The sequence below is a fragment of the Mytilus californianus genome, unplaced genomic scaffold (genome assembly GCF_021869535.1).
Source record: "Mytilus californianus isolate M0D057914Y unplaced genomic scaffold, xbMytCali1.0.p SCAF_2, whole genome shotgun sequence".
Taxonomy (NCBI): domain Eukaryota; kingdom Metazoa; phylum Mollusca; class Bivalvia; order Mytilida; family Mytilidae; genus Mytilus; species Mytilus californianus.
Window position 1 is genome coordinate 58279168 of NW_026262668.1, and position 12722 is coordinate 58291889.

General features: G+C 34.0%; 1 long non-coding RNA gene across 1 annotated transcript; it reads right to left on the minus strand.

Annotated features, from left to right (window-relative positions):
* Nucleotides 1-8017: 8017 nt before the first annotated feature.
* On the minus strand, nucleotides 8018-12228 carry LOC127730128 (uncharacterized). The gene is made up of 2 exons (XR_007994971.1): nucleotides 11794-12228; nucleotides 8018-11074 (listed from the first exon to the last, which is right to left on the minus strand). It is a non-coding gene; the product is annotated as an uncharacterized LOC127730128 (long non-coding RNA).
* Nucleotides 12229-12722: the final 494 nt, after the last annotated feature.

The window sequence follows — 12722 nt, forward strand, 5'->3', positions numbered from 1 at the left end:
TTATTAATTTGGTGAAGTACAGCAGGTAGGATGCCACTGTTTAGCGGAGGGGGCATTAAGTTTTACCCTTGTCTGTCCGTACATATGTACGTCCCAAAAATGGTTTCCGTTCTCAAACTTTGTTTACCTCAACCAAACGTTATGAATCTTATACACAATGCATATTACCACAAAACACAGATCACGTTTGAATTTTGGTGGTGTCACTTTTACTGTTCTAGAGTTATGTCCCTTTACCAGGCGCGTAGCTACGTTTACGTCAAAACGCCCGGGAGTACACATGAATTTTGAAAAAAAATAGTTAAATCTAAATAAATTAAAAGAATTGGTTAAAAGCACATGAGGCTTGTAATATTTTCTTCAATGACGAAATTAACTTTTTGAATCAAATGATATGATATTACATATTTGTTCATTTTCTGTCAAAGTCTGAATCTACTGTGAATTCTACTCAGTTTCCTATTGTTCAAAGCAATTTATTATATATAAAATCTTGTTAACAATGAAATGGTTGTGTCTGATAGTCTAAAGCCAAGGAGACAGCATTAAGGATTTCACAAGGCAAAACGTTTATTGTACTATTTTTGCCAAACGACATGCGATATGAAAATAAAATAATTTTGAATTTTGTCTCCTGTAAATGACTGGTCAAACTTGTCACATGTAAAACAACACCTGCAAGATGATTCTTCTCACCATGATTGTGTAAAATTGGGACTTTTTGGATGTTGCAAATTCAATATCCAAGTCAATAGCTTTTCAAGTTCTTCACTGTCACCCTTCATCATGAGATTCTGTAACAAAAAACCGACATATACTTTCAAAAATAGTTGATGTAATCATCCTTTGTGAAAACAGAATATACCACTTCGTGGCCATACTGAAGGAAAAAGGTAACTTTATAGCAACACTAAAGACAATTGCAAATTCGGATGACGTCTTTGCTATGCATCATTTCCTATCGTTAATTATCCATTTTTAGATGGTGACGTTCCCTTGTCACCATCTTATGGTGTTTATATATCTCAACTTGTACGATTCGCTCGTGTATGTAACAACGTATTAGATTTTAGCGAGAGAAATTTATGTATTACTGAAAAATTATTACACCAGGGTTTTCGATATCATAAACTAGTCAAAACATTTACAAAATTTTATCATCGGTACAAGGACATCATTCGTAAATATAACTCAACATGCAGACATCTTATACGCTCGGGTATTTCACATCCAATCTTTTATGGTAATATTCTTTACAAAGCACAAAAATGTCAGTATTCACCTCAAAAGCTAACAAAACCTTTAAACAGACTTATTAAGAAGGGATATAGTTACGATACTGTTGTCAGGTCATTAAAGATTGCATATTTTGGCTTTAATATTGATTCACTTATAGGGTCTTTGCATCGGAATTAAACACATTTATTCTAAAACCAGTTGTTGGCATGACACGGGTTATGTTCTTCTCATATATTTTATGACGGTATAATACTAAACCCCTAACAGGAGGGATTGTGCCTGATATTCATATGATGAAGACATAATCTTTCAATCAGTTTAATTGAGGTCTGGAGCTGGCATGTCAGTAACTGCTTGTAGTCTGTTGTTATTTATATATTATTGTCATTTTGTTTATTTTCTTTTGTTTCCTATTCTGACATCGGACTCGGACTTCTCTTATACTGAGTTTTACTGTGCGTACTGTTGTGCGTTTGTTTTTACTACATTGGCTAGAGGTATAGGGGGAGGGTTGAGATCTCAAAAAACATGTTTAACCCCGCAGCATTTTTGCGCCTGTTCCAAGTCAGGAGCCTCTGGCCTTTGTTAGTCTTGTATCATTTTTAATTTTAGTTTCCTGTGTATAATTTGGAGTTTAGTATGACGTCCATTATCACTGAACTAGTATACATATTTGTATAGGGGCCAGCTGAAGGACGCCTCCGGGTGCGGGAGTTTCTCGCTGCATTGAAGACCCATTGGTGGCCTTCGGCTGTTGTCTGCTCTATGGTCGGGTCGTTGTCTCTTTGACACATTTCCCATTTCCATTCTCAATTTTATCTTGAAAATGTCACTTTGGTCAAATACACATCCCCAGAAAACCAAAATGAATTCATTGTCATACGTGCAGACCAAATATTAGACCAACGTAAGGACTCTTGTTGTAGCTCATCGTTTCTTGTTCTACTTGCTGATACAACAACAGATAAAGCATCTCAAACCCAGCTTTCAGTTTGTGTTACATTTAAGGAGCTACCATTTGATTTTTATTGGGGGCCTAGGATGAAATTTGAAAAAAAGGCAGGACAGGAGTTTTCAGTAAAAAAAAAAGGCAGGATGAGCAACTTGGCAAAAGGCAGGATGACAATTTATGTAAAAAAGGTCAGGATAAACTAATAAAAAAAGGGCAGGACCGAATAGAGTGAAAAGCAGGACAGAGATTACAACTAAAAAAAATGCAGGACAAATTTTTTCATCCTAGCCCCCATAAAAATCAAATGGTAGCTCCCTTACGTGAATTATTTTTAGGATTCAATCACGCCAAAGCTACAATTGGAGAAGCAATTGCAAATCTGCTACTTGAATTTATGAATCAAAATGGTATTTGTCTACAAAAATTGAGAGCACAGGGTTATAATGGTTCTAGCATTACACTGCATATGCAATGATTTATACAATTTTGGTAACTTTTATTCACAATATCGTACAAACCTTAGCATTTGATTGTTTGATAAATGTACTTATTTCTTTTTTATATTTCTATGGAAGCTGAGATACGATATGTGATTTGCACTTTCACCCCACATCTCCTGTATCTCTTTCTCGGTAACGCGTGAGCTTCTGTGTAAAGGGGGGGGGGGTGTTCCCACAGGAGCCCCTTTCAAAGCTACACCCTTGATCCAGACCCCTCGCCGAGGTTCGGGCGTACACTTAAAAAAGGTCTTGCTAAGCCACTGTTTACAAATGGAATAAAATGCTTCGCTGAGCGCAGCTGGATACGACCGCAGAGGTCCAACCCTGAACAGTTGGGGCGAAAATGGACACTAATATTCGCGCTTGATACAGGTCTGAATTTGGATTGTAATTAAATATTTGACACATAATAGGTTTCTGACACCGAATAACTGTAATTAAAGAACTTAGAATTGGTTATATGATTTGAATTTATATTCAATTTTTTGCTTTTGTTCAATACACCATGCTGATGCCCCCTGTAAATGACTGGTCAAACTTGTCACATGTAAAACAACACCTGCAAGATGATTCTTCTCACCATGATTGTGTAAAATTGGGACTTTTTTAATTGACCCCCCCCCCCCCCCCCCCCTGAACAACAAAAAAAAAAATTAACCCCCCCTTTTTTTTTCTTTTGTGAAATACACTATGCTGTTGTGTATTGACCACCCCCCAAAAAAAAATACCCCCCCCTTTTCTTACTTTTCTAAAAAAAAATATTTGAGGAAATTTCTTTTCAATAGTGCCCCCCACAATTTCTTTTGTACCCCCACCCCCTTCCCCCACTTCTAAAAAAAAATACTTTCCCTCAAGATATGATCATAATCTCAATTCAAATTTCCAATGGAGTTTGCAACCATAATTACCAATTTAAATACATCGTAAGTCTTAAATAGATAATTTAAAAGAAGTGTAAGGGAGGTAATCCAACATTGTACAACAGTGTACAATTTTGTTTTTGGATTACCTCCCTTACACTGCTTTTAAATTGCCCATTAACCAGGAAACCCTTGTTTTTTCCCCTTTTTAACCGGATTTTCGAAGGAAATATCGGTTATTAAAATGATGATATACGGCGGGCGGCTGCCAAATAGTGTCAGCACAATAACATGAAAACGCTTTAACAAATTTTTTTCAAATTTGAATATGTTGTTTCCTGGGACTTTATGAAGGTCTCTATTAATTTTCAAGATTTTAGTATATCTCCTTTGTGACTTATCGCCATTTTTAATATCCAAAAGTAGAATTTTAAAATATTTTACTGTTGTTATCATGTTATATGATTTGTCTTATCTCAGAATAAAAATTGGAGTGACAGATTTATTTGAAAATTATCTATTTCCTAAGTGGTAATGATTATAAGCTATATCATTAGACATTTTGAAGATTATTACATTATTAATTATGTTAGAGTACTATGTTAAACAACCATAATTCTGTTCAATTAGATATTATAAATATTTCAGCATATGATAATGATTTATTTTCATTATTAATTAGATCTTGGAAATATTTTAGCATATGATAATCATTGGAGAGACAGATTTATTTGAAAATTTTCTGTTTTCTGATAAGATCTGTAGGACTGTATATATACAGTTTGAAACTTACTAGTATTACTGTATAAATGAAGTTTGGAATTTACTGTTCATTATTAGACATTTTGTAGATAATTAAGTGTCCGTTAATCATATATATTCTTACCCTTACCCCCTTCAATTTGATAATGTGCTTTTATCTTGTAAAAGGTTGAGATCCCTACTCCTAAACCATATATATTCTTGTATGGGACAATAAAACAAATCAAATGAAATATTGGGATAGTCCTCGGGTTCACAGCTACCCTCCTTTTTTTGAAAACTTGTAAATGTGCAAGCTCCCCACCCTGAAACCATATATATTCTTGTATGTTACAAATCAAATGAAATAAAAGGTGAGTCCCCTGGGGTCATCCCAAGCGTGTCTTTTTGAGAACTTATAAACGGTCGAGATGTCAACCCCTTAACCATATATATTTTTGTATGGGACAATAAAAGAAATCAAATGAAATATAGGGGAAGTCCACAGGGGTAAATCCCAACCCCTTCTTTTTGAAAACTTGTAAACGGTTGAGATCCCCACCCCTAAACCATATATATTCTTGTATGGGACAATAAAACAAATCAAATGAAATTTAACGGAAGTCCACAGTGGTAAACCCCATCCCTTCTTTTTGAAAACTTGTAAACGGTTGAGATCCCCACCCCTAAACCATATATATTCTTGTATGGGACAATAAAACAAATCAATTGAAATTTAGGGGAAGTCCCCTGGGGTAACCCCCACCCCTTTTTTTTGAAAACTTGTAAACAGTCAAGATCCCCACCCTGAAACCATATATATTCTTGTATGTTACAATAAAACAAATCAAATGAAATAAAAGTCAAGTCCCCTGGGGTCATCCCCACCTTTGACCCCTTCTTTCTGTTTAAACGGTGGAGATCCCCACCCCTAAACCATATATATTCTTGTATGGGACAATAAAACTAATCAAATTAAATATAGGGGAAGTCAATTGGGGTAACCCCTACCCCCCTTTTTTTTTATAACTTGTAAACGGTCAAGATTCCCACCCAGAAACCATATATATTCTTGTATGGAACAAATATCAAATCAAATGAAATATAGGGGAAGTCCAGGGGGGTAAACACTTACCCCTTCTTTTTGAAAACTTGTAAACGGTTGAGATCCCCACCCTTAAACCATATATATTCTTGTATGGGACAATAAAATAAAGCAAATTAAATTTAGGGGAAGTCCCCTGGGGTAGCCCCTACTCTCTTTTTTTTGAAAACTTGTAAACGGTCAAGATCCCCACCGCGAAACCATATATATTCTTGTATGTTACAATAAAACAAATCAAATGAAATATAAGGTGAGTCCCCTTAAGTCACCCCCACCCCCCTCCTGTTTAAGAACTTGTAAACAGTCGAGCTTTTCATTATTAATAAGATAATACCACATTGAGGTCCAAAGGGTCCTAAATTAAACTTTTGTTTAATTTCATCAAAAATTGAATTCTTTGGTTCTTTGATATGCTGATTCTAACAATGTTTGAGTGTTAAATCATATCTAATTTTAGAGAACTTAGTCATCACTGGTTGTTGTTATTATATTATTGATTATAATTTGATTAAAATGCTCCGCTGAGAGCAGCTTGATACAACCGCAGAGGTCGAACCCTGAACAGTTGGGGCAAGTATGGACACAACATTCAAGCTTGATACAGCACTGAATTTGGATTGTGATTAAATATTTGACACATCATAGGTTTCTGACACAGAATGAATGTGGTCTAAGAACTTAAATTTTTTTAATTTACCTATTCAAACCATATCATTATTATTTGCTTTTGTATATAAATCAGAAATAACCAATTTAAAATGAAAATTTTAAAGAAAAAAAAAAGGAAAAAAATATTCCCCCCCCCCCCGCCAATTTTTTGAACCCCCTTATGATTCATTACCCCCAAACTCAATCCCAGCCTTCCCTTAGTGGTATGGTACCTTGCAGTACAATTTCAGAGAGATCCATACATTTGAACACAAGTTATTGTCTGGAAACTAGAAAAATGCTTGTTTTTTGGCTCCTTTTTGGCCCCAAATTCCTAAACTTTTAGGGCAATTACCCCAAACTCAAACCCAGCTTTCCCTTTGTGACATGGAACCTTGTAGTACAATTTCATAAAGATCCATACACTTACACACAAGTTATTGTCCTGAAACTAGAAAAATGCTTGTTTTGGCCCCTAATTCCTAAAATTTTGAGGCAATTACCCCAAAAATCAATCCCAGCCTTCCCTTTGTGGTATGGTACCTTGCAGTACAATTTCAGAGAGATCCATACACTTGAACACAAGTTATTGTCTGGAAACTAGAAAAATGCTTGTTTTTTGGCCTCTTTTTGGCCCCTTATTCCTAACCGTTTTGGGCAATTACCCCCAAACTCAATTCCAGCTTTTCCTTTGTGATATGGAAACTTGTAGTACAATTTCAGAAAGATCCATACACTTGAACACAAGTTATTGTCCTGAAACTAGAAAACTGCTTGTTTTTTGCCCCTTTTTTGGCTCCTTATTCCTAAAATTTTGAGGCAATTACCCCCAAAATCAATTCCAGCCTTCCCTTTGTGGTATGGTACCTTGCAGTACAATTTCAGAGAGATCCATACACTTGAACACAAGTTAAGTCTGGAAGTTACCAAAATGCTTACTTTTGGCCCCTTTTTGGCCCCTAATTCCTTAACTGTTTGTACCATAACCCCCAAAATCAATTCCAACCTTCCTTTTGTGGTATTGAACCTTATGGTAAAATTATAGAGATCCATTCACTTAAACTAAAGTTAGAGTTTGAAAACCAATGTGTCTTCAGACGATGACGACGCCATTGTCATACCAATATACGACCACAAAATTTTTTTAAAAATTGCATCATATCTTATTTTAGAGAACTATTTATCCAGTTTGAGTTATTTCCACTTGCACAGAAAATATTATGGATAAAATTAACCTGTGTTTCATTTCAACATAAATTAAATATATATATAGGGTTCTTTCAAATGCTGAATCTAAACTCTATTTAAATATTAGATTTTTAGGCCCAGTTTTCAAGTTGGTCCAAATCAGGGTCCAAAATTAAGCTTTGTTTGATTCAACAAAAATTTAATTTATGAGGTTCTTTGAAATGCTGAATCTAACCATGTATTGAGAGTTTTTGGATTGTGGGCTCCTTTATCAAATTGGTCCACATTGAGGTCCAAAGGGTCCTAGATTAAACTTTTGTCTGATTTCATCAAAAATTGAATTCTTGGGGTTCTTTGATATGCTGATTCTAATATGTACTTAGATTTTGGATATTGGACCATAATAGGTATTTAAATGTCCAATTTCAAATATATCAGTTCTTTGACCACATTCATTTTGTGTGACAAACCTATGATTTGTCAAATATTCAATCACAATCCAAATCCAGAGCTGTTTTAAGTTTAAATGTAGTGTCCATACTTGCTCAACTGTTCAGGGTTCGACCTCTGCAGGAAAATCCGGTTTGCTGTCTCTCTGACAGCCTCTTGTTTGCCCCTTATTCCTACTATAGTAGGTGGGGCATAAAAATTCTAGGAGAAGACTTTATAAGATTGATTAACTTGTGTCTCATCCTCCCTTTTGCACATTTAAACAAATAAAATATGTTTAAACTAAACCAAAATTCTTTATGAGGAATAAGATAAAAATAAGTTAAACTACAAATTCTAGGTGTTGACCTATATATAGGCTTATATTTAACCGACATAAAGAATGAAAAATTACTGATGAATAATTACATACACTGAATAATGAACAAGACTAGTATTACCACATATGTAATAATTTATTAAAAGTTCACTTTATAAAAGATGTCAATTTATAGAAAAACTAGATGTGTTGGAACGACACGAATGGCCTCGTCTCAAACAGTTGAAAAATCTGCAATTTCAACACACAAACATGCATGGATAGTATACAGCTCTCAAGACCAATGTCTGATGAAAAATTTCCTTGATCAATGAGTAGTTAAATTTCAAACTATCAGCAAACAGGAAGTGGATGAACTGCAGATCTAACAAGATGTGTTGAAACGACATGAAAATCAGCATAGCAGAACAAAATATAAACTTGATCTGTAACTCATCATGGTAGACTCACGAAAATTAAACTTGATCTGTAACTCATCATGGTTAACTTACATACCAAAAATCAGCCCAATATCTGAAGGCGTTTGGAAAAAAAATGTGTATAATGGTTTGTTGCGGATGACGGAATGACAGACAAGGGTAAAACTATATGGCCCAGACAACTTTATTGCGGGGCCATAAAACATCAGTTTCATTTTACAAATTTATGAACATGTGTTAAACCACAAATTCTAGGTGTTGACCTATATAGGTGAATAAAAGTTTGGCATGTTTACCTTGACATAAAAAGAATGAAAAATAACTTCAAACACTGAATAATGACCAAAACACGTATGTAATATATTAAGATTTAACATTATAAAAGATGTACATTTACAAAAAAAACCAAGAGTTCCATTTAACAAATTTATGGACATGTGTTAGACCACAACTTCTAGGTGTTGACCTATATAGGCTAATAACAATTTGGCATGTTTACCTTGACATGAAAAATTACTAAAGAATAATGACCAAGATAAATATTTACACATATGTAATAATTTATTAAAAATTCACATTATAGAAAATGTACATTGGTCTGTTTTACAAACATAGGGACCTGTCACAACAAAAAATGTCCATATTTTACAATGGAAAATCTAGAATTTGATTTGGTCAAGAAACAAAAAATGATCAAAGTCTCAAACGGCCTGATTGCAATACTTGTGACTAATCATTGTAGAATGTTTACAATGTTTATAAATTTTGCAGAAAAAATTACTAAGTTCCAAAGTCTGAAAAAAATTTCTCAAACAATTCTTTAACAAAAGGTGCACAACTTCAACATATGTGCAATATTCCTGTGAAGTTTCAAGTATCTGGGTTGATATTTGTAGGAGGTGTTGATTACACAAGATGTGTACGCTTATTCAAGTTTGGAAAAATTCCTCAAACAATTTCATAAAAGCAGGTGCACAACTTCAACAAATGTACGATATTCCTGTGAAGATTTAGGGGTCTTGGTTGAAAACTGTAGGAGGTGTTGATTACATAAACTAGGTCCCCACATTTCAGCACCAACCCGTCTACCTGACATCACCTTACTATAAGCTGGTTTTGGACTCTGTCCAATCCATCCAATAAAATAAGCATAAATACAAACAGATATGTATTACGAGACCATATTAGTTTTTTATTCCCTTGTAAAGTAAAGGAGATTTACCCTTAGGAGGGACATAAGTTTTCATTGACAATGGAGATTTAGCGGAAATAGCAAATTTATCTGTGTGTAATGTGTGTAACCTTCAAGTTTTTCAAATCTATTAATTGCATTTAATTTTTCTTTAAGCTATACACTTTTGATACCAATAATTACTTTTCACTTTAAAATAGGTAAAAAGGCCGATATACCACTTTCAACTTATCATGATTTGTATTTTGTCCAGTACAGAATCAGGCTTCAATTTACAAAGGGAAGCAATTTGTGTTAAAAGTGTGTAATAACAGAATCAAATCCGTAATTGGCTAACAGACTATTCCATCCTTCAATAAAATGCTCCGCAGGGCACAGCTTGATACGACCGCAGAGGTCGAACCCTGAACAGTTGGGGGAAGTATGGACACAACATTCAAGCTTGATACAGCTTTGGATTTGGATTGTGATTAAATATTTGACACAGCATAGGTTTCTAACACAGATTGAATGTGGTCTAAGAACTTAAAAATTTTAAATTGGACATTCACCTATTATGGTCCAATATCCAAAATCTAAATACATGGTTAGATTCAGCATATCAAATAACCCCAAGAATTCAATTTTTGATGAAATCAAACAAAGTTTAATTTTGGACCCTTTTGACCTCAATGTGGACAAAGTTGATAACGGGGCCCAAAAATCAAAAATCTAAATACATGGTTAGATTCAGCATATCAAAGAACCCCATATATTCAATTTTTGTTGAAATCAAACAAAGTTTAATTTTGGACCCCGATTTGGACCAACTTGAAAACTGGGCCCATAATCAAAAATCTAAATACATGTTTAGATTCAGCATATCAAAGAACCCTAAGAATTCAATTTTTGTTAAAATCAAACTAAGTTTAATTTTGGACCCTTTGGACCTTAATGTAGACCAATTTGAAAACGGAACCAAAAATTAAGAATCTAAATACACGGTTAGATTCGGCATATCAAAGAACCCCAATAATTCAATTTTTGATGAAATCAAACAAAGTTTAATTTTGGACCCTTTTGACCTCAATGTGGACAAAGTTGATAACGGGGCCCAAAAATCAAAAATCTAAATACATGGTTAGATTCAGCATATCAAAGAACCCCATATATTCAATTTTTGTTGAAATCAAACAAAGTTTAATTTTGGACCCCGATTTGGACCAACTTGAAAACTGGGCCCATAATCAAAAATCTCAATACATGTTTAGATTCAGCATATCAAAGAACCCTAAGAATTCAATTTTTGTTAAAATCAAACTAAGTTTAATTTTGGACCCTTTGGACCTTAATGTAGACCAATTTGAAAACGGAACCGAAATTTAAGAATCTAAATACACAGTTAGATTCGGCATATCAAAGAACCCAAATAATTCAATTTTTGATGAAATCAAACAAAGTTTAATTTTGGACCCTTTGGACCTCAATGTGGACCAATTTAAAAAACGGGGCCCAAAATCCAAAAACTAAATACACGGTTAGATTCAGCATATTAAAGAACCCCATGAAATCAAGAATAAAACCCCATTGAAATTGGTCAAGAAATAAGCAATTTATAGGAAGTATCTTCTTTTGCACAATCCTGTGCTATTAAATATTTCTTGCTATTCTTAATGTAGACCAATTTGAAAATGGAACCAAAAATTAAGAATCTAAATACACGGTTAGATTCGGCATATCAAAGAACCCCAATAATTCAATTTTTGATGAAATCAAACAAAGTTTAATTTTGGACCCTTTTGACCTCAATGTGGACAAAGTTGATAACGGGGCCCAAAAATCAAAAATCTAAAGACATGGTTAGATTCAGCATATCAAAGAACCCCATATATTCAATTTTTGTTGAAATCAAACAAAGTTTAATTTTGGACCCCGATTTGGACCAACTTGAAAACTGGGCCCATAATCAAAAATCTAAATACATGTTTAGATTCAGCATATCAAAGAACCCTAAGAATTCAATTTTTGTTAAAATCAAACTAAGTTTAATTTTGGACCCTTTGGACCTTAATGTAGACCAATTTGAAAACGGAACCAAAATTTAAGAATCTAAATACACAGTTAGATTTGGCATATCAAAGAACCCCAATAATTCAATTTTTGATGAAATCAAACAAAGTTTAATTTTGGACCCTTTGGACCTCAATGTGGACCAATTTAAAAACGGGGCCCAAAATCCAAAAACTAAATACACGGTTAGATTCAGCATATTAAAGAACCCCATGAAATCAAGAATAAAACCCCATTGAAATTGGTCAAGAAATAAGCAATTTATAGGAAGTATCTTCTTTTGCACAATCCTGTGCTATTAAATATTTCTTGCTATTGCGCAATACTGTACAATTGACAATTTCTTGCTATTGCGCAATATTGTGCTATTGGATATTTCTTGCTATTGCGCAATACTGTGCAATTGAAGATTTCTTGCTATTGCGCAATACTGTGCAATTGAAGATTTCTTGCTATTGTGCAATACTGTGCAATTGAAAATTTCTTGCTATTGCACAATACTTATTATATAATAATTTACACATCCTGTTTGGTGTGTATCTCCTACCATATCATTATTATTTGATTTTAAATTTTAATCAGAAATAACCAACTTAAAATGGATAATTTTAAAAGAAAAAAAAGGAAAAAAAAATAAATCCCCCCCCCAAATTTTTTGAACCCCCATTATGATTCATCACCCCCAAACTCAATCCCAGCCTTCCCTTTGTGGTATGGTACCTTGCAGTACAATTTCAGAGAGATCCATACACTTGAACACAAGTTATTGTCTGGAAACTAGAAAAAAATGTGTTTTTTGGCCCTAAATTCCTAAACGTTTAGGGCAATTACCCCCAAACTCAAACCCAGCTTTCCTTTTGTGATATGGAACCTTGTAGTACAATTTCAGAAAGATCCATACACTTACACACAAGTTATTGTCATGAAACTAGAAAAATGCTTGTTTTTTGCCCCTTTTTTTGCCCCTAATTCCTAAAATTTGGAGGCAATTACCCCCAAAATCAATCCCAGCATTCCTTTAGTGGTATGGAACCTTGTGGTACAATGTCAGAGAGATCCA